Here is a 19,508-nt window from a genome sequence, read left to right on the forward strand (position 1 = left end):
TTGATTCCTTGGGAAAACTGCACATTCATTTTATGTACCCAGATCAGCTTTTGGCATTCTTTACTGTCCCTAAGGTGTGTGATATTTTGCAAAATTATATTAATTTTATTATTTTATATAGTGTAAATTATATCATGTGTTACATTTTTAGATTTTATACTCTTGTAAGAGCAAGTACTAATAGCTGTGTTTCTTCTGAATCCTTATTTCTAGACATTCCTCACATTCTTTAATTAGTTTTTTTTCTTTAGCTACTGAACAAGCTTTTGATACATCAAATGTATTTTCACCAAGGTTGGTTATCTGATAAATGTCATGTCATGCCACACATATTCACAAAAGACCCAACCATAGCAGATGAGTGGATCTAGCATCTAATAGGAATGCTGTTTATAGTAATATTATCTTATCAAAGAATCTGTGGTACTCATTAATAAGCTGATTCTTCATAGATTTTATAATACCATAACACCACAGCAAGAGTTCATCCTGTGATCCTCATACATTTTCAGTGTTTTCAGTTATGTTTTCAGTGTTCCACAGGTTTGCTCCTGCATGCATTATGTGTTTTTTAAATCATCTCTTCATTTTGACACTCTTCATCTAATAGCTACGTGAAATCCCTCATTTCTAATTTTACAGAATCTCATCTTGGCAAAGACTCAGTATGAAATCCAAAGATGCTAAATCTATGTTAGCCTCCAAATATAAAATACTTAAATGTCTATGGCATTGACAGCTAATTTCTGTGAGTTAATCCAGACATTATTTATTTCTGTTAGATATGATGGGACATCTATAAATCAGTTTCCTATTACAAGATAGTACTCACAAAGACAAAGCCTCTTATTAATAAATTCTTTTGTCTAATAATTACACCTGCAAAATATAATTCACTTAAGAAATTTATTTCTGTAATATACTAAGCTTTACTACATCTCAGTACAACACAAGTGCATAAGAAATTCAAAAATGAGGAGACCATTGTGGACAACAAGCTTAATTAGTTACAGTAGCTGAGTTGTCCCACTATCTCATCCTGATACATTTTAAGAATGTAAAGGTTTCTGCTTTGCCTAAATAACCAAAACCTTCTCTAGGATAAACAAATAAAAAAATAAGTTACAAAAAGAGACATACCTATACCTATACTGAATACTGGCTCTGAATCGGATTAATGGTACACAGAACTCCCTAAATTTCCTCTTATTTGTAGAATTTATTACACGCAGCATTTTAATTTTATTGTCTTTCTTTACTAACTTTGCATTGCTGGCTCACTGCCTATATTATTTTACCATCTTAAGTCAGTATGGGGTAAATAAAAATAGCCTTCAGATTAGTTTCTTTCTAGAATCTGTCTTTAAGTTGTGTAATTAATATTACATCTCAATATTTAAAGGAATGAATATGTTTTATTTCCAAGAATGTAGTAAAAGCAGTAGTAGTATTGCATTGTGTACAGAATACAGTAAATGTCTTCTTTGCATTTCTGACTAACATACAACATGCGAAATGCACACACAAATGTGCATATAGAGTTAACATAGCATGCCACATAATGATATTAACACACTAGCTTTATTGCCCAGCTTTGCCCAGGATATTTCATGTGACCATGAGCAAGTCACCTTACCTTTCTGTGCTCCAACTGGAAAAACAAAAGAAATGTAACCAATTGTATCTCAAATGTTTTAAGTTGCCTTGGATAAAGGCATCAGTCAAAAAATAAATATAATAATATTTTTCGGTCACTGGAGCTGCTTACTCTTGAATATGCTATACACTATTGCCCAAAAGTTAAACATTCCTAGATTGATTTCTGCTTTCCTAGTGACTAATCTTGGCTTGTGTTGATTGTTGTTACAAAACAGAATTTTACACAAGAGTGTATTCCTTTCAACTGAAACAGGTAGATATAATGTGAAGTCTGAGTATATATTTATCATCATTAGATATTTACCATTTGTTTACATCATTCACTCAAGCATTTCTTTTTGTTTTTTTCCTCATTTGTATGTGGTAGTCCTTTAAGGCTACAGATACAAAGGTACATGTAAAGAATTTTGAAATATGGTGTTGTTGGGGCATTCCTACTCAAAGTAAGCGAATGAGCATTTTAATAAGAAAAGTGAAACAAAGGGAAGGGTTTGGGGATCCACATCATATACTTGTAACAAAAAAAAAGCTATTCCAATGGCCAACAACAAGCAAGTAGTCATTCAAGACTGTGTATATATGTGACTGAGGTTTATTCAGAGGAGTGGTGGTTTTATAGAGGTAGGCAGGAAGAGGTGTGTCTTTAGTGGTGCACCCGAACGTGAGGTAGGTGATGGGTTTGGATGAGATTTCTGTAGTGAAACATGACGTGAGGTCAGTGGTGGAGCTGGAAGTGAGGTTGGGTAGATTTTCCTTTTGGGGATATGTAGAGGAAGGAGAAAAGGCATACGTGTGCTCTGGCAGCACTCTGTCTGGGGTATAAACACATTTAGTCAAGCCCATCGACTGCCACACATGTGTGACGACATGTAAATGTAAACAATATCAGGGGTTGGGGGTAGGTGTCCCCTTTTAATGTCCATAGATGGCAACATACGTTATAGTTGAGTAGGTTGTGGTGGACCTGTTAAGTTTATACTGGTGGCATCAGTACCAGCTTCTCTTGGATCCGAGGACACCACCAAATTGTTTAGTTCGTAGTTATCCACACCTGGTAACAACCACAAATAGCTCACTGAATATGCTAAAAATGTTAGTATTTACAGTAAGGCTTATCGAGATGCTTTCAAGCTAGAGGCCCATTGGCATAGATGTAAGATCAACACTCTACTGAAATGGAACTACAGTCATCAATGACCCCCACTGAAGAACTAAATGGAGATCGGACTGTTTCAGTGGTTTCTTTTCAGCTGTATTTGTATGCTAAAATGATTATACAACAATGTACTGTATATTAGGAGAAAAAGCTGCATTTTAAAGCTAGTTAAATATTTCCTTTCTTTTGTACCATATTTCTGTTGTCTTATTATTTTCACCATGGTTACAAAATGGGAATGTACATAGGTTCAGATTATGAGCTGCATTTCTAAAAAGAACATTCCAGGATAGCCTGCACAGATTTACCTTTGACATACAGTAGGACATAGCCTAGGCAATAGTAAAATAATACTTTAGAAAACATTGATAGTATTTAATTATTTCAAGTAAAAATGTTCTTCTCCAAACACTGATGAATAATGCATCTTTTTATCTAATAAATGATTTAATGAGTCTATTTGCAAGGCCAGACACCTCTTTATGCATGTCTTTAGTATTATATAAATTGTAACACTATCTACAGCTGGGACAAACAAGTATATCAGTTCTGTCAGGGAACTGTCAAAGTTTGAGAATAGTGCTTCCTTCCTGCTTACGTCAGCATTCTAATTAATATTTTGTGGGTGTTCCCTTTGATTTCTAGCAACAAGTAATTCTGCATGAGGTACTATGCAACTTTGTAACACTATGACTTCAAAACCAGACTGTTTTTCTTTCCTAAATGGTTAACTACCTCCTGCATTTTTTAAGCCCAGTAGTCAAAACCTCATTTGCAAGCATCAGCTTGTTAAGAAAGTTGTTTGTCTGATTTTATTTTAATAACTTATTTAAGAGCCAAATTCCTATTAAATTATTAAATCTAGTACTGAACGAATAATTATCTCTTAAGCTAGAGGGTACTGTTAGGACAAAGAAATGCAATGTGCAAGTTTTAATACTCAATAGAAAAATAAAGGAGCCTCTGAGTAATCTGGCTTGCTTTTTTAATAGAACATGTGAATAGCTGGTAATGTATAGATAACATAATCTTAATTAACTGACAAACTGCTTTCTTAAGTAAACCTGGACATACAATATTTAAAAATGTACCCATACAACATCATTAATTGACTGCTGCCAAAATATTTTTGCATTAAAAGAATAAAGAATATTACATTCTAAAAGTACATTTTACTGTTAAATTTAACAATAATTTATCTGTGCAATGGTTATCTATAATTTTTGCTTCATAAATTTCCTGTATATCAATCAGAATGATAATAAAAAGCTCTATTTTTGGAAATAATCTAGCATTTTGAAATCCCTTCATACATTCTGTATTCTTTGATAATTTATTCAGTAAGCAGATAGTACTTAGTACCTGTGGACAACACTTAACAGCATTTCCTGTACAGTTTAAGTACAATTATTTGTATTCAGATTAATGACTAATCTTTCAGATTTTAAAATATATATGTAATTGTCATTATTTTTTATTGTATATAATTTTGACAGTTTAACTGCTATGTTATTTTATTAGTTAACTCCCATGCAAAGAAGGCTCCTGGGTTGAACTCTTTTTTTTAATATGGAGAATGTTTGGTTTCCCAGAACAATAACTAAGAATAAAAACAAGTATTAAAAATATGGAAAACCATAAAATAAATTTTAAAGTGAGAAGGAAGACTTTCACTTTATGGCTTGTTAAATTGCATTCACCGAAACATTACCATAACAGTCCTCTATGTATAGACAAGACAAACAGTCTCATTACATACATGGATTTGATTTAGTTTTTAATAATATAAACATTAAATTATCTATTTCCACACTTGTCTCTTTCACACAGATAGATAGAATAGTAAAGGCACAATATGATATTTAGGTTAGTACACCTCACTTTTTTCTGTATTTTTTTAAAGACTTATTTTCAAAATGACACATATGTATCTGCAAATACATTATATGTATTATCACCCTGATTAGACATTCTTTTTAAGTTATTGCAGTCTACCAGGTTTTTTAGGGCTTGCAGCAATGACAATTAAAATGGTGGCATAATTAAAGTTAAGACTATTTCATAACTGAGGAAAGGAAAACAACAGTTCAGTTTAAATGCAAGTTAGAGAAAGCAAATGTCTTGTATCCTAATATGCACAGTAAAAGGTAAAGTCAGTCTATGCAACTTACAATAACAGGATGACTCTTTCTGATAAAATTAAGTTTAAGCAACAGACAAAACGGCAATATAAACAGATGCACTTGCACTGCAGTACCTAATTGTGTCTGGTATAAATTAATCAATTAGTTTTCCTAGCATTTTGATGTTATTCTATGGTGAAAAAATCAGATCTTGGAGTGACCAACACCTCTCGTTGCCTAAGAAGCTAACTCTTTCTATCACAGCTATAGTGCATCCTCAGAACAACAAACCACTGAAGTAGTATAACAAATATTAATGAAGAAAAAGAAAAGTATTACAAAGAATAAACAAATTTCGGCTCATACAGGCATGTGTATGTATGTATGAACATTTGCAAAACTTGTCTTTAGAAAAGTCAGCATGTGTGGGTCTAGCAACGCCCCAATTATATCTCAGCAGACCTAGCACTTGATCCAAGACCGGGCTGGCTCACATAAAGTACCTTCCTCTCTCAAAGTTTTAAAGCAGACACTTCATATATTCCTTCACAGATGTTTTATAGTGCTTGTTTTTTTCAGATTATCCTGTTTCCTGAAGATCTGAAAAGCAGTGCAAAAATGCTGTCTTGGAGAAGTAAACTTGAGTTACTGTCCATCTTTTAGGATCAAAGCTACTCTTACTTGTTTGATAAGATGATGTTTTCCATGGTCCAAAGTCATCAACAACCACATAAGTGAATGGTAGATCTGCTGTGAGTCAATTGCAACTAGATCTGACATTCTCTGTTCTTTTAATTTCCCACTCAGCTTTCTACCTGTAACACATTTATAGATGACACTTACCCCCAATGATCTACAGCCCTGCTGAATGTATTGCACCATCTGTAAAATGACGTCCTTGGTGTGCCACCTTTTCATGATAATGTCTGACTGGTAGAACAACAATGTGGCTATTGGCTGGAATAATCAAAGGATGTTTTTGATCTATTGGCAAATCAGCTAAAGATATTTGACCTCCTATCCCAACTACCTCATCTTCAGAGTGCAGTTTTGTTAGAGGACTATACTGAGTGCTTTTTTCTCCTTCTTGCAAACATTTGATAGATAGATAGATAGATAGATAGATAGATAGATAGATAGATAGATAGATAGATAGATAGATAGATAGATAGATAGATAGATAGATAGATACTTTTGTTAATCCCTAAGGGGAAATTCACATACTCCAACAGCATCATACTGATAAAAACAATATTTATTAAAGAGCAATAAAAATGCAGTGCAAGTTAAAAAATGCAAGTTGGAGAGTGCAACTCAGGTATAAAAGTCAATAACATTGTATAATGTTAATATTTACCCCCCTGGGTGAAACTTAAGAGTCGCATAGTGTGGGGGACGAAAGATCTCTTCAGTCTGTCAGTGGAGCAGGACAGTGACAGCAGTCTGTTGCTGAAGCTGCTCCTCTGTCTAGAGATGATACTGTTCGGTTGATGCAGTGGATTCTCCATGATTGACAAGAGCCTGCTCAGCGCCCATCACTCTGCCACAGATGTCAAACTGTCCAGCTCCGTGCCTACAATAGAGCCTGCCTTCCTCACCAGTTTGTCAAGGCGTGAGGCGTCCCTCTTCTTTATGCTGCCTCCCCAGCACACCACCGCGTAGAAGAGGGCACTCACCACAACCGCCTGATAGAACATCTGCAGCATCTTATTGCAGATGTTGAAGGACGTCAGCCTTCTAAGGAATAATAGTCGGCTCTGTTCTCTCTTGCACAGAGCATCAGTATTGGCAGTTCAGTCCAATTTATCATCCTGCTGCACTCCCAGGTATTTATCGGTCTGTACTTTCTCCACACATTCACCTCTGATGATCACGGGGTCCGTGAGGGGTCTGGGCCTCCTAAAATCTACCACCAGCTCCTTGGTTTTGCTGGTGTTCAGTTATAGGTGGTTTGAGTCGCACCATTTAATAAAGTCCTTGATTAGGTTCCTAATTGATTTAATTCTTAAACATTTCACTTTGAACAAATTGGAGAATATAACAGCTTGGATGAAATTGATTGTGGTATGCATACTATCACATATGTGCCAGCTATTGCAACCATCAGTGCGTGAAGTATGGGTGAATGACTGTGCAGTGTGAGTAAGAACTATAATACCTCATACAAGACATTTCCAGGTTAAAAGGTGTTCAAATAGGTGTGGTCCAAGTGTCCTTTCTTTAGTTTTTGTTGCTCAAGCTGTCACATCTGGACGGATCTCACTATTAAATTCTGGGTTTTTAGCTCAAATGACTCAGTGTCCGCTGTTCTTCTAAAACACTCTGTTGCAAAAATTCTGGTGAAAGACAGTTAGTTTTCATTAGAACCACTACACTAACATAGGTCAACTCTACTATCAGTGTAGAATCTAACCGCATGAAGTATAATATCTAGCTCCTCAGTGATTACTTCTGCAAGCTCAACTGATAGGACAGCAGCACCCAACACTATGCATGGTACTGCATATGCAGGAAGTGGTGTTAATTTAGCTTTCCCCATGATGAATCCCATATGACATTACCCTCCATTGTCTGTAGCTCTAAGGTGAGGTACAGCTGCAATTGCCATAACAGAAGCATCAAATAAGTTGCACAGCTCTCCTTTTTTTAAATGAAAGTGAAATTTCTACATAGGGCCTGCACACATGAAGTTGCTCAAGGTCTTTCAGTGACTCATTCCACGTTCCTCTCTGTGCTTTCCTGTCTTCTGGAAGTGGTGTATCCCATTCATGTTGCTTTGAGCATAACTCTCTGACAAATGCCTTGCCCTATAATGAGTCATAAAAACTACTGCCTGTAGACAAAACGCCCCTTGCGTGTAAATGGTGTTTCCTCAAGTGTCACACAAAAGGTAAACCTATCAGTCTTTAAACACCAGCTGACCCCTAGGTATCACTGAAGAAGTAAGAGATCTATTCCTAAATCTAAGACCATCAAGCCTTTTGCCCTGTCTACAATAGAGAACATTTCCATAACTCGGCTGCTGTTTGAAGCTATTTCATATAGTCTGAACTTAAATCCTGTCAACGTTTTCATTTTTCTTTTCAAGAAGCTAACTGCTTTGTCTTCCATTGATACAGAGGTAAGTCCATCAACAATATAAAGGTTTTGTGTGGCAAACTGCTTTAAGTCTGCTCTATATTCCTTCTTACCTTGTTAAGCTACCTTTGCATACCAAAACTGGTCACAGCTGGTAAGGGACTGTTCCCAAACACATGTACCTTCATACAGTATTCAGCGATTTCATTGGTGGGGATCTTTGTACCACAAAAAATGCAGATAGTTTTTTTTTTTTAAATGTTTCGATGAGTTTGCATGTTACCCCCTGGTCTGCGTGGGTTTCCTCCGGGTACTCCGGTTTCCTCCCACAGTCCAAAGACATGCAGGTTAGGTGCATTGGCAATTCTAAATTGTTCTTAGTGTGTGCTTGGTGTGTGTGTGTGCCCTGCGGTGGGCTAGCACCCTGCCCAGCGTTTGTTTCCTGCCTTGTGCCCTGTGTTGGCTGGGATTGGCTCCAGCAGACCCCTGCGACCCTGTAGTTAGGATATAGCGAGTTGGATAATGGATGGATGGATGTTCCAATAATCTATGTAAAAAGAATTGTTACCTTTCTAAGAAATTCCTCAGTTATCTGCTGTAAAATACAATAATCAATAGTGCATTTGATAATCACTGCATGTTTTGCACCAGAAAATATGAATATCTGTTGAATTAAAACAAGGGTTTCAAGGATGAACTGCTGCAGCCAACACAGGTAGAGGTTGCACCACTTTTATATACATAAATACCTCATTACTTATTACCTTTAAAAATAGTATGATTGAAGGAAACTTAAAAATTTGTTAATTTCCTTTCACTCATTGACACCTGCAAACGAACACAAGGCTACTGTCTGGCAGACCACAGCTTGGTGGTCTCAAGGACTGTGTTTCTGATACATATGTGAGCAACACTGGAAAACCACAAAGAAAAGTCCTGTCTGCTTTTTTCTTAACTCTGTACACCTCAGACTATAAATTTAACACGAGGCAATGTCACTTGCAGAAAGATGATTTGATACTTATGGGGTGTGTTGATAAATAGGTTGAGACAGAGTATAGGAGGTACATGGAGAAATATGTTTCTTTGTGCGAAGAGAATGCATCTTAACATCAGTAAAACCAAGGAACTGGTTATTGACTTTTGCCACACTAAAGAGCCTGTATGTCTGGTCACTGTTCGGGGAGTGGATGTCGAGGTAGTGCATTCCATAGGTGGCACATCAATGAGAAGTTGGACTGGTCTCCAAACACAGAGGAACTATATAAGTAAGAGCAGGCTCTATTTCTTTAGGAGACTGCATTTCTTTAATATAGGAAGTGACATCCATCACATCTACAACTCTGTGTCAGCCAGTGAAATATTTTACTTTGGTTATGTGCTGGGCTTGTAACATCGCTTCAAGAGAGGCCCACTTAATCAACAGGCTAATTAAAAGGGCAGGCTCAGTTATGGGTCACCTCTGGACCCCATGGAGGTAGTAGAAAATGAATAAATTAAAAAATATATATCAGTGCTGCACATCCTCTCTCTGATACACTAATACTAAGTACGTACACCCTACGAATTATTCAGCAGAAGTTTGTTAAGGTATGCTACTGGGACTTCTTTATACCAACAGCAATATGAGGTGAGGCACAAAAATAACCGGATTGGTAAAAAAAAATATTTATTGATGAATGACAGCATTCTAAACATTGCCACCTTCTATATACTCCCCCTCCCGATCTCTATATGTATCTTCCATTTATTGAAACACTGCTGGAAGTCTTCTTACTTGAGGTTCTTCAACAGGCTTGCTGTTTCTGTCTTCAGTTCATCCATTGAAGAAAAATGTGTTCCCTTCAGGTCACTTTTGATTTTAGGCAACAAGGAAAGATCATAGGGAGCTAAATCAGGCGCGACCCTGTAGTTAGGATATAGCGGGTTGGATAATGGATGGATGGATGTTCCAATAATCTATGTAAAAAGAATTGTTACCTTTCTAAGAAATTCCTCAGTTATCTGTTGTAAAATACAATAATCAATACTGCATTTGATAATCACTGTATGTTTTGCACCAGAAAATATGAATATCTGTTGAATTAAAACAAGGGTTTCAAGGATGAACTCCCCCTCCCGATCTCTATATGTATCTTCCATTTATTGAAACACTGCTGGAAGTCTTCTTACTTGAGGTTCTTCAACAGGCTTGCTGTTTCTGTCTTCAGTTCATCCATTGAAGAAAAATGTGTTCCCTTCAGGTCACTTTTGATTTTAGGCAACAAGGAAAAATCATAGGGAGCTAAATCAGGTGAATAGGGACAATAATCGAGGACAGGAATGTTTTCGTAGTCAAAAACGGCTTTACCAGAAAAAGCATTGTGCATGGGAGCGTTGACTTGGTAACGCAGAACGTTGAACGTCTTCCGCATTTTCTTGTCCTTCCTTGAAACATTTGTGCTACTCAAAAACTTGTGTGCGAGACAAACTGTTATCACAGTACACTGTTTTTATCATTTCATAAGTTTCTGTCGTCATTTTTTTCAATTTCGCGAGGAATTTAAGGTTGATTTGCTGTTTGATTTTTTCACCTGACATTATAGTGGCAACTCGTGTAGCAATTGTTGTGCAAATACTGACTGGGCTATCCACAGTATATACCTAGCCTGTCGGCGGTTTGAGAGGGTGTGTAGGAGGGGATATAGTTCTACGATTCACATTCGGCTGACTCCCAGACCGTTTTCCAGGATAGCCCCAAGCGCGTCTGGTTATTTTTGTGTCTCACCTCGTATGTCTCCATAATGCCTCACTGTGATTACCAAGTCAAAAGTTTTGTTTCTTGTTAAATGTTATTCCTTTTTAGTTATTTTGGTGTGTGTTCAGACCATAGTGTTTATGTGGGTGTGTATATGTATATATTTATTTATTTATTTGTGTATTTCTTTATTTGATGAGCTACTGAAAAAAGCCACATTTCCTGGTGGAGACAAATTAAGTTCTATCTATTGTGGAGAACATCTTGGGAGGGTGTTCTTTCAAGGAGCACTTAACAGCTGAGGGTTTGCCTGTGTATTACCTTGCATAACTGTAAGTGAAAGGTATTGAACTGAACTTGAACTTGACTGTCAGTCAACATATTTGCTAGGAGTTTCTCTGGTTGTTACACAAAACAAGGTAAATACAGTTAAGCAGTGCAATACACAATACAGAACACCATTCCAAAAATAAATAGGAAAAATATATTGTACTACAACACAAATATTTAAAACAACATTTTAAAACAGAATAGAACTCCCACCTAGTAATATATCAAATAAGTCCTTATAATATAAACAGAAAATAAATACATAATTTAGATTGAATGGAAGAGTTTAGAAATCAGGAAAACTCAGAAATGAATCAGTGACTGTGCTTAACTATAGTGACTACAGTAGGAAAGAAACTGTTTCTGTGTGTTAAGTAGTTCTAACCTTTAATGACTGCTAAGGTGTCCTCAGTGGTAGTAACAGAAACAGATGGTTACCGGGTTTAGTTCTTAATTATATCTCCAGCATGTTTCCAGAGTTAATATGTATACAGGACCTCAGTGGAGTCCAGTTTCACACCTACAGTATTTTTTGCTGCCAGAATAACATACTGCAGTTTGTTTGGCATCAGCAGATGCATTGCCATACTAGACTGTTATAGAGAAAGTGAGTACACTTTAAGTAACAGCTCAATAAAGCTGTACAAGTATTCATTGGGGCAGGTTAAAGGTTTTAAGCTGACAGAGAAAAAACATTTGCTGCTGAGCTTTTTGGAAAAGAGCAGTGAGGTTTTCATTTCATTTGAGATTGTGAGTGATATCTGTGCCAAGAAATTTAAAGGATTTTAACTTTTTGGAAGTGATATCATTTATAACTAGGGGTGAAGAAGGTGATCAGTTTCTCCTAAAATCCACAATCATTTCTACTGTTTTCAGGGAATTCAAGTTAAGATTGCTGAGGAATGTGCCAACTTGCTTCCAATTGGGCCAGCCTGGGTGGAGTTTCAGCAGTTTAATAGATGATCACTAGAGGTGCAGTCATTGGTGTAGGGAAAAGGAAAGAAGACAGGTCACAGCCCTGACAGAACCATGTGCTTAGGATCAGAGGCCCTGCCTAATATCCAACCATCTCTAGTATCCAATGTCTCTAACCCAGAAAGTCAGAGATCCAGAGACAACTAGCATACTCCACATTCATACAAAAAGTTCCCTTTGCAAAATCTGTAGTATGACCATATTAAATGCAGAACTGAAATCCACAAATAAGATCCTGATTCAAGTAGCTGGATGGTGTAAATGTTGCAAGATGTTCATGTTCACTGCCTCTTCAACTGACCTGTACAGTGAGAAACTGGCACAGACAGATCTGAGATGCTGAAGAATCAGACATTCAAATGATGTCATTATTACAGAGGCCAAAGCTACTTGTCATTAATCATTGCGAGATGTAGTGGAGAGCCATGTTCACTGCCTCCTCAGCTGATTGTAGTGGGTCAAAGAGAATGTGTGAATGTTCTGGGATGCTGAAAAATCAAATGTCTTCATTATTAGAGATGTCAGGGCTATTTAGACTAAATATTTTGCTCTTTTATACATGAATGATTGTGAATTCTTAGACACTGGCAGGGAAAAGATTTGTAAATGCAGGTGCAATCTGATCAGAACACTGTTGTTTTAGTGCAGAAGGAGAAATATTGGCTGGACCAGGAGTGTTACGATATTTCTGCCTTCACAAGTGCAAAAACACCTCAAGCTTAGAAATTTTAACATATCTAAAGCTTTTCACCACTCTCTAAAGTACAGAATTTAAGAAGTAAAATCAAGTAATAGCATGAAAAAATCTGCTTTGGAAAAAAGTAGGACATGAATATGAATGAATTAATAGTATGACAGAATTATTATTTGCAACGGACAATTTTTACAGCACTTTTTATGAACAGTATTGTCTTAAAAGAATTATCTACATCACATCACAAGAACAGAGGGTTCTGCTGAGTACTGACCACTTTAGTGCACTCATCCATCCATTTTAATTGGCACATGCTCAATATCTATTCAGGGTTAGAGCTAAATTCATTAGCTCAGCTCTTTTGAAAATTTTCTCTTGAGTATTCAGTACTATAACATTCAGTATAACTCAAATGCCTTTGTTCATTATTATTCTACAATCTGTGATAAGTACTATATGCGATCTAAATGCTTTTAGTAAACTTATGCTTATGGTATATGAATTATTGGGATGTGTTTTTTCTGCTTGATTAAAGCAAAGCACATAATGAGGCACACATTTATTATTTGGAACAATATATGATTCTTTAGTGTTACCCAGTTGTTAAATATTTTCAGCTTATTTTTTTTCGAGATTACATGAGAGAAGAATGGATGTGTCTGTCTCTGAAAGCAATATTTAATTTAGTCATTAATATTACATTAAGACAAAAATGAATAATTTATTTCCGGACGTGACAGACAAGAGTTCAGTTGTTATTCTGGATGAATTATTTATCACTAAATGTAATGTTACAAAGTAGCACTTAGTATTCAAAATGTTAAACTCATCTTTGATTTGTATTTTTACTAAAATTTAATTAAACAGACTCTTTGGATTTTTTTTAATTAAAGACAATACCCCTTTTTAAAAATGTATGCATCAATCAAAATTATACAGTATGGTTTTTAGAAAATTATGAAACTATAATAACTAAATTGATGATAACATGATCATGACCTTTTCATAAAAAAATGCATCACAGCATTAAACAGATGAGCTAGGAACGCAATTTAAAATGCATTACAGCAAAATTCTGAGTTAAGAAATATATAACACTCTACTAAGCTCACAGTGGGGGTGCTTTTTGGACATGATCACACAGTAACATAAATTGCTATACTGTATTTCATTGGTAGCCTATGGAGAAGCTGAAAAAGTGCATTCGGAAACCGAGCCAAATGCAGTTTTACTTCTTCTTTTGACAATTCATAGTGATATCTCTGAAATGCTAAACAAGGTTTGAGTGCTTCTTCTTCTTTCGGCTGCTCCCGTTAGGGGTTGCCACAGCGGATCATCTTTTTCCATATCCTCCTGTCCTCTACATCTTGCTACAGGTTACACCCATCACCTGCTGGCCCTCTCTCACCATATGCATAAAACTTTTCATAGGCCTTCCTCTTTTCCTCTTACCACCCTTTATTCCCAATATACCCAGCATCTGTCCTCTGCACATATCCAAACCAAAGCAATCTCGCCTGTCTGACTTGGTGTCCAACCTGAGCTGACCCTCTAATGTAATCATTTCTATTCCTGTCCATCCTCGTCAAACCCAGTGCAATTCTCAATTGGGTAAATCTTTATTATTTTGGTAAATGACCTTTACTTTGTTTCTTTTGCAAGACTTCGGCATCTAATATTTCTACTTTTGTGCTCAAACCTTGCATAGTGACATCTTGGAAATGCTAAACAAGGTAGAGTGCAATAATAGAAATATCAGATGCTGAAGCTTTGCAGAAAAACATAGTACAGGCCATTTACAAAAATAATGAAACAAACTATAAAATTAAAAGATGCAAAATTGCATCTGTTATTCATTTACTGTTACTGAGATACATTTCTCTTGTTATTACATTTTTAATAAAAGACCCTCATGTTAACAAGTAATTTTACCATCATGTCAGTTTTCCACATTGCACACAGATGAATAAACAATCTACTGATTTTTATAAGTGTTATGAAGACCAAACAAAGCCTTTGTTAAGGTCTTGTTATACAACAGTAAATGACTAACAGATTAATTTTTGTAGCACATGAACTAAAATGTTACCAAAATAGCTAATATTATTAGCTATAATATTATTAAATGTTGTTAAACAAGAATCAGATTTTCTGTTTTCAAGGAGCCTTTTGCCAATTATCGTTTTTGTTCAATTAATGTTCTGTTCCACTTCTTCCATGTTATGCTGCGGGTGAAAGTTTGATTTAACTTACACAAAACTGCTTTGTTAAAAGATGGAATCTGGTTATCAGAAAAAATAAGTTAATTTCCCCAAATCATTGTTATCAGTATGTAGACCTATCTAATGTCACTTAAGACCCACTTTTGTCTATAAAGCAGCTTGAATTGTTTGAAAATTGTATGCTTGCTCTACATTTCTTAGGGAATGTGGGTCATGCTGGCACCATATGTACATATTTTTGCAGCCAACATTAATGCTGTAAACCTCCTGTTCCACTTATTGGGACTGTGTGGGGTAGAGTTGCTGGGATCACAGCATCTGGCACCAACTATCTTACCATAGTTAGAATCACTTAGATCATGAACCCTACTGTTCTAATGCACCATCAAACAATAACTAAACATCACATCCATGTCCGCATGCTAAAAATAAATAAATACATACAAGTTATGGAGATAGAAAAGACCTGTGCCAGCATGTATCTGCAAAGAAAACACAAGTTCCAGGTTATTTTCACGTTGAAAAGAAAAGAAGGCAAGGTTAGACTTATAAAGGGCAAAGAGGGCAACAAAGCCAAGAGAGATAAAACTTGTGAAAAATGAAAGTAAGTGTGAAAAGCTGCCATTCGAAAGGATCTGGTTAGAGATTAAGAAGTTACTTGGTGATCAAGACTTGGAAAAATATTTGATTCAAGGCTAAGAATGAGACTGGCTTCTTCTGTTTTCCTTTAAAAATCTGTGAAAGATCACAAACTGAGACATCAGTGAGACTGTAATCAAGGGATTTGAAATGTTCTACAATAGGCTTAGTAAACTTCTGGACCTCCGAAGCTCGGAAAAGCTAATATAAAGACTGAGGCCAGGAAATGGAAGTATTGTGGTCAATAAGTAAACTGCAGATGTGAATTGCATAGAAACTGGCAAAGTTGTTATTGAATTCCTGTAGCTGTCTTTTAAAGCAAAAGACCACACCAACTTAATTGCTGATCTATTTTTTGTATAGGTCAGGTACAAAGCCCAGGTAAGAAAAGATTTTAGCAGAGCTTAGAACCCTTTGTGAACTCCTCACCTGGTGATAAGTGTTTTTATTAAAAGAAAAACGTTGGAATGGACATGTTAAATGCTAGTCTGAGGGCAATGGCACCTTTATTGTGAGGAAAGACTAGTAAAGAAATTTGATGTCAATTGTAAAGATTTAGCAGTTAGAATTATAAAACTTAAAACTGACAGACATCTGAAGAGCACGGTTTGTGTCTTTTAAATATGAAGGCAGATCTTCAAACAGTAGCTACTTAAAACTCTCATATGAAAAGAAAATCTATGACTTGTATTTACACAGTTTAATCCAAAGTGTTAAATTCACACCTACAGAGTTAATTTTAACACTTCTTCAGAGTTTATATAGGTCCACACCAAATCAAGTTAAATTTACACTATGTGTAGTGTTATATTTTTTGACACTTTCAGGTGTTGAAATCAACACTGTAAGAGTTCATTTTTTAACACCGGAAGTGTGTTGAACATACACTTGGTGTAAACTAAATTCCCAAGACACTCTGCTGGTGTTAAAAAAATAACACTTAAGGTGTTAATTTCAACACATGACAAGTGTGGAGTGGCAATATGTTTACACTCAATGAGTGTTAGTATATCCTTTTATTTTAGATGCAATATTAAGTTGGTGCACCTCATTTTATTTAGAAGCTAATGTCTCATTAATGGAAAGTTTAATGTACACACATTATACACCAGATTAAAAAAAAACAGGAATCAAGACTTTTCAAAATGCTTGTTTTATTAAACAAAATAGTTTACACAATATTTCAAAACCTATAAAACAAAAAAGCAGGTTTCCCATCCAAAATTATTTAAATATATAAAAAAAGCCTGATCTCAGTGACAATTTACAGGGGATCCAAGTGTTAATTTACATTTTTGTACATGTAGGTTACAGCAGCTATCAATCCTTTGGTGTATACACTGGTCTGTAACATTGAGCACAGCAAACTATTCTATATACAGGACTAAGTAAAAATAAATACAAAAATAATTGCTAGGCATATGTCTCTCTCTGTTTACGGGAGGGAATCCTCCTGAAAATTTTATAAGATTAAGTAGAACTTAGTCATTTATACAAAACTTAAACCTCCGTATCTGTATGAATAGACACAAAGCAAGCTTTATATTGTGTTGATTTATTAATTCTCCGATAGCTTACCCATGAACCTCTGTCATATGGCTAACAAAAACATTAACAAGCTGTCGTCTCGTGCTGTGCTTCAGTGTTTTAGTTAACTCATATTCTTCGAGAACATCCAAACCACCAGGTTTCTCTTTCAGGGCATTCTGAACAATCTAGTTATTAAAGATAAAAAATATGAAGGAATGGTATGACATCACACACAAAAGTTATCCATGAAGGCAGATATATCCACATTTACCTGTTTTGCCTTTTCAGCACCTGTGATTTCTCTGCCATTATTAGAGTTTGAGCTTGCAGACGGGTTCAGTTGGGTTCTCTCCAACTCTTCTACATCACTAGAGTTTGAAAGTGTATCAGTGCATGTGTTTGGTGTTGAGGTAGCTGTGGGTGAAAATTCTTTTTTTTAAAAGGGGAGATCAATATTGATTAATTTTCAAATATTTTATAAAGAAAATTGAGAATTTCAGAAAGAAATTACATACCACCAGAAACATCCAGGTCAGCAAAAAATCCTTGTGGAGGACATTTTACTGTGAAGCATATCTGTGGGTTGCTCTGAACCAACTCTTGAAAAATATCTTCCTCCACATTAGCATCTGTCTCATCAAAGACTTGAAGTGCATCGTTTGCTGTAAGCCCCCAATTTTTGTTTTTTACTAAAACAAGATAAATTTGGTTATAAATGTCAATAAAATTAACTTTTTTAATCAGCTGAAACAGACATAATTAAATTTAAATTTACCTTTAGAAACTCCTCAAATGTGAACCCATCTTGCAATTTGATGTATTTCTTCACCTGAATGTAATTCACCTTCACCAGCATGATGAGACCTCATGAAAGTACTTCAATCTTAGCTGAGAAAGAATAGTTGTTTAACAATCTAGGTAGAACAGTTTAATATATTGGCTAAAGCAACTTAAACTGTCATTAAATTTTTCAACTCTGTTGTTGCTGCAAACAATATTTAAGAACATAAATATATCTAATATGGAGGCATATTTTGTTCAAAATTAAATAAATACGTAGATAAATAAATCTATGAATAATCAAATTTCAAGGTGTGTTTCGTATCTTGTTGGTGGCGTTAAAATAAGTAAAAGGGTACATAATTAATTTAATACACAAAGAAATAAATAAGGAAATACAGTGGAACCTCGGATGTCGATTATAAATTCGTTCCTAAAGGCTGTTCAGAAACCAATTTGTTTAAAATCTGAAACCATTTTCCCCATACTAAATAATATAAAATGGATTAATCCGTTCCCGAACCCCATGACTGCTTATTTAAACCTTTATAACCTCACTTCATGCATAAAATCGTATACTAGAACAATGAAAATTCATACAATCTTACACAAAAAGAATAAATACATAAAATATAGCCAAAAAATGTAACTTCATTTTACCTGTACGGAGAAGAGTTAAGTGTTAATTGGAAGAGTTAAGGCGTTAAGTGGAAGATGGTGAGGAAGGGGAGTGTTTTAGGGCAGATGTCGACTTTTGTCCACATGAGGCACACGAGGGGCTCAGTACAATCCAGATTGTGTCTCACGGTGACATAATTCTTTTGATTAATTCTTTTACTTTTATATGGTGCTTTTCTCACTACTCAAAGTGCTCTCAACACAGTGAGGACCCAGGAAGTGAACAAGCAAAAGATGTTTTATGTTGATCTATGTGTGAAACCATTGCTTTTTGTGCCTTTCAGAAAATAGATTTTAGTCACCGCAGTTGGAAACAGCTAACATGCCGTGACAGCACACTGCATACAGCCACAGACTTTTATGTTAATTTAGGCCAGAGTCATTGCTTTGTGTGCTTTTAGAAAACTCAGTTTTTTGGAAAAATATTCATCCATGAGAGAAAAGAAAAGAAGATCAGCTAGCTATATATATACTGTAAGCATAAAATTGCAATATTCTTGTTATTGTAACAATTTAACGATTGACAATCAATAATTTTTCAGTAATCAGTTTGTTAAAAATAAGTATTATTCTCACATTAATTTATTGGCCATTCTTGCAGTGTGTTCAGTAATGACCACAATTATAGAAAACGGAAGTGCTGCTGCATTGCCGGAAATCGAGTCTACTTTTTGGTGGTGTAATGTATATCTACTCCCTGAAATAACACTGAGTGCAAACACTGTGTAACACTCCAAGTGTTGATATTCTCAAATCAACACCAGAATCAACACTTGTTAACTTGGAAAAAAATAACTGAAAACACAACACAGAAGATTTTGCTGTGTGTATATATGTAATTTTGAAAAGCCATATAAATAGCTGTATGGTGGAGGGGCTACTGTATTTAGGTTAGCAAGGAGCTGTA

Source organism: Polypterus senegalus, chromosome 13, assembly GCF_016835505.1.
Source record: "Polypterus senegalus isolate Bchr_013 chromosome 13, ASM1683550v1, whole genome shotgun sequence".
Lineage (NCBI taxonomy): Eukaryota > Metazoa > Chordata > Cladistia > Polypteriformes > Polypteridae > Polypterus > Polypterus senegalus.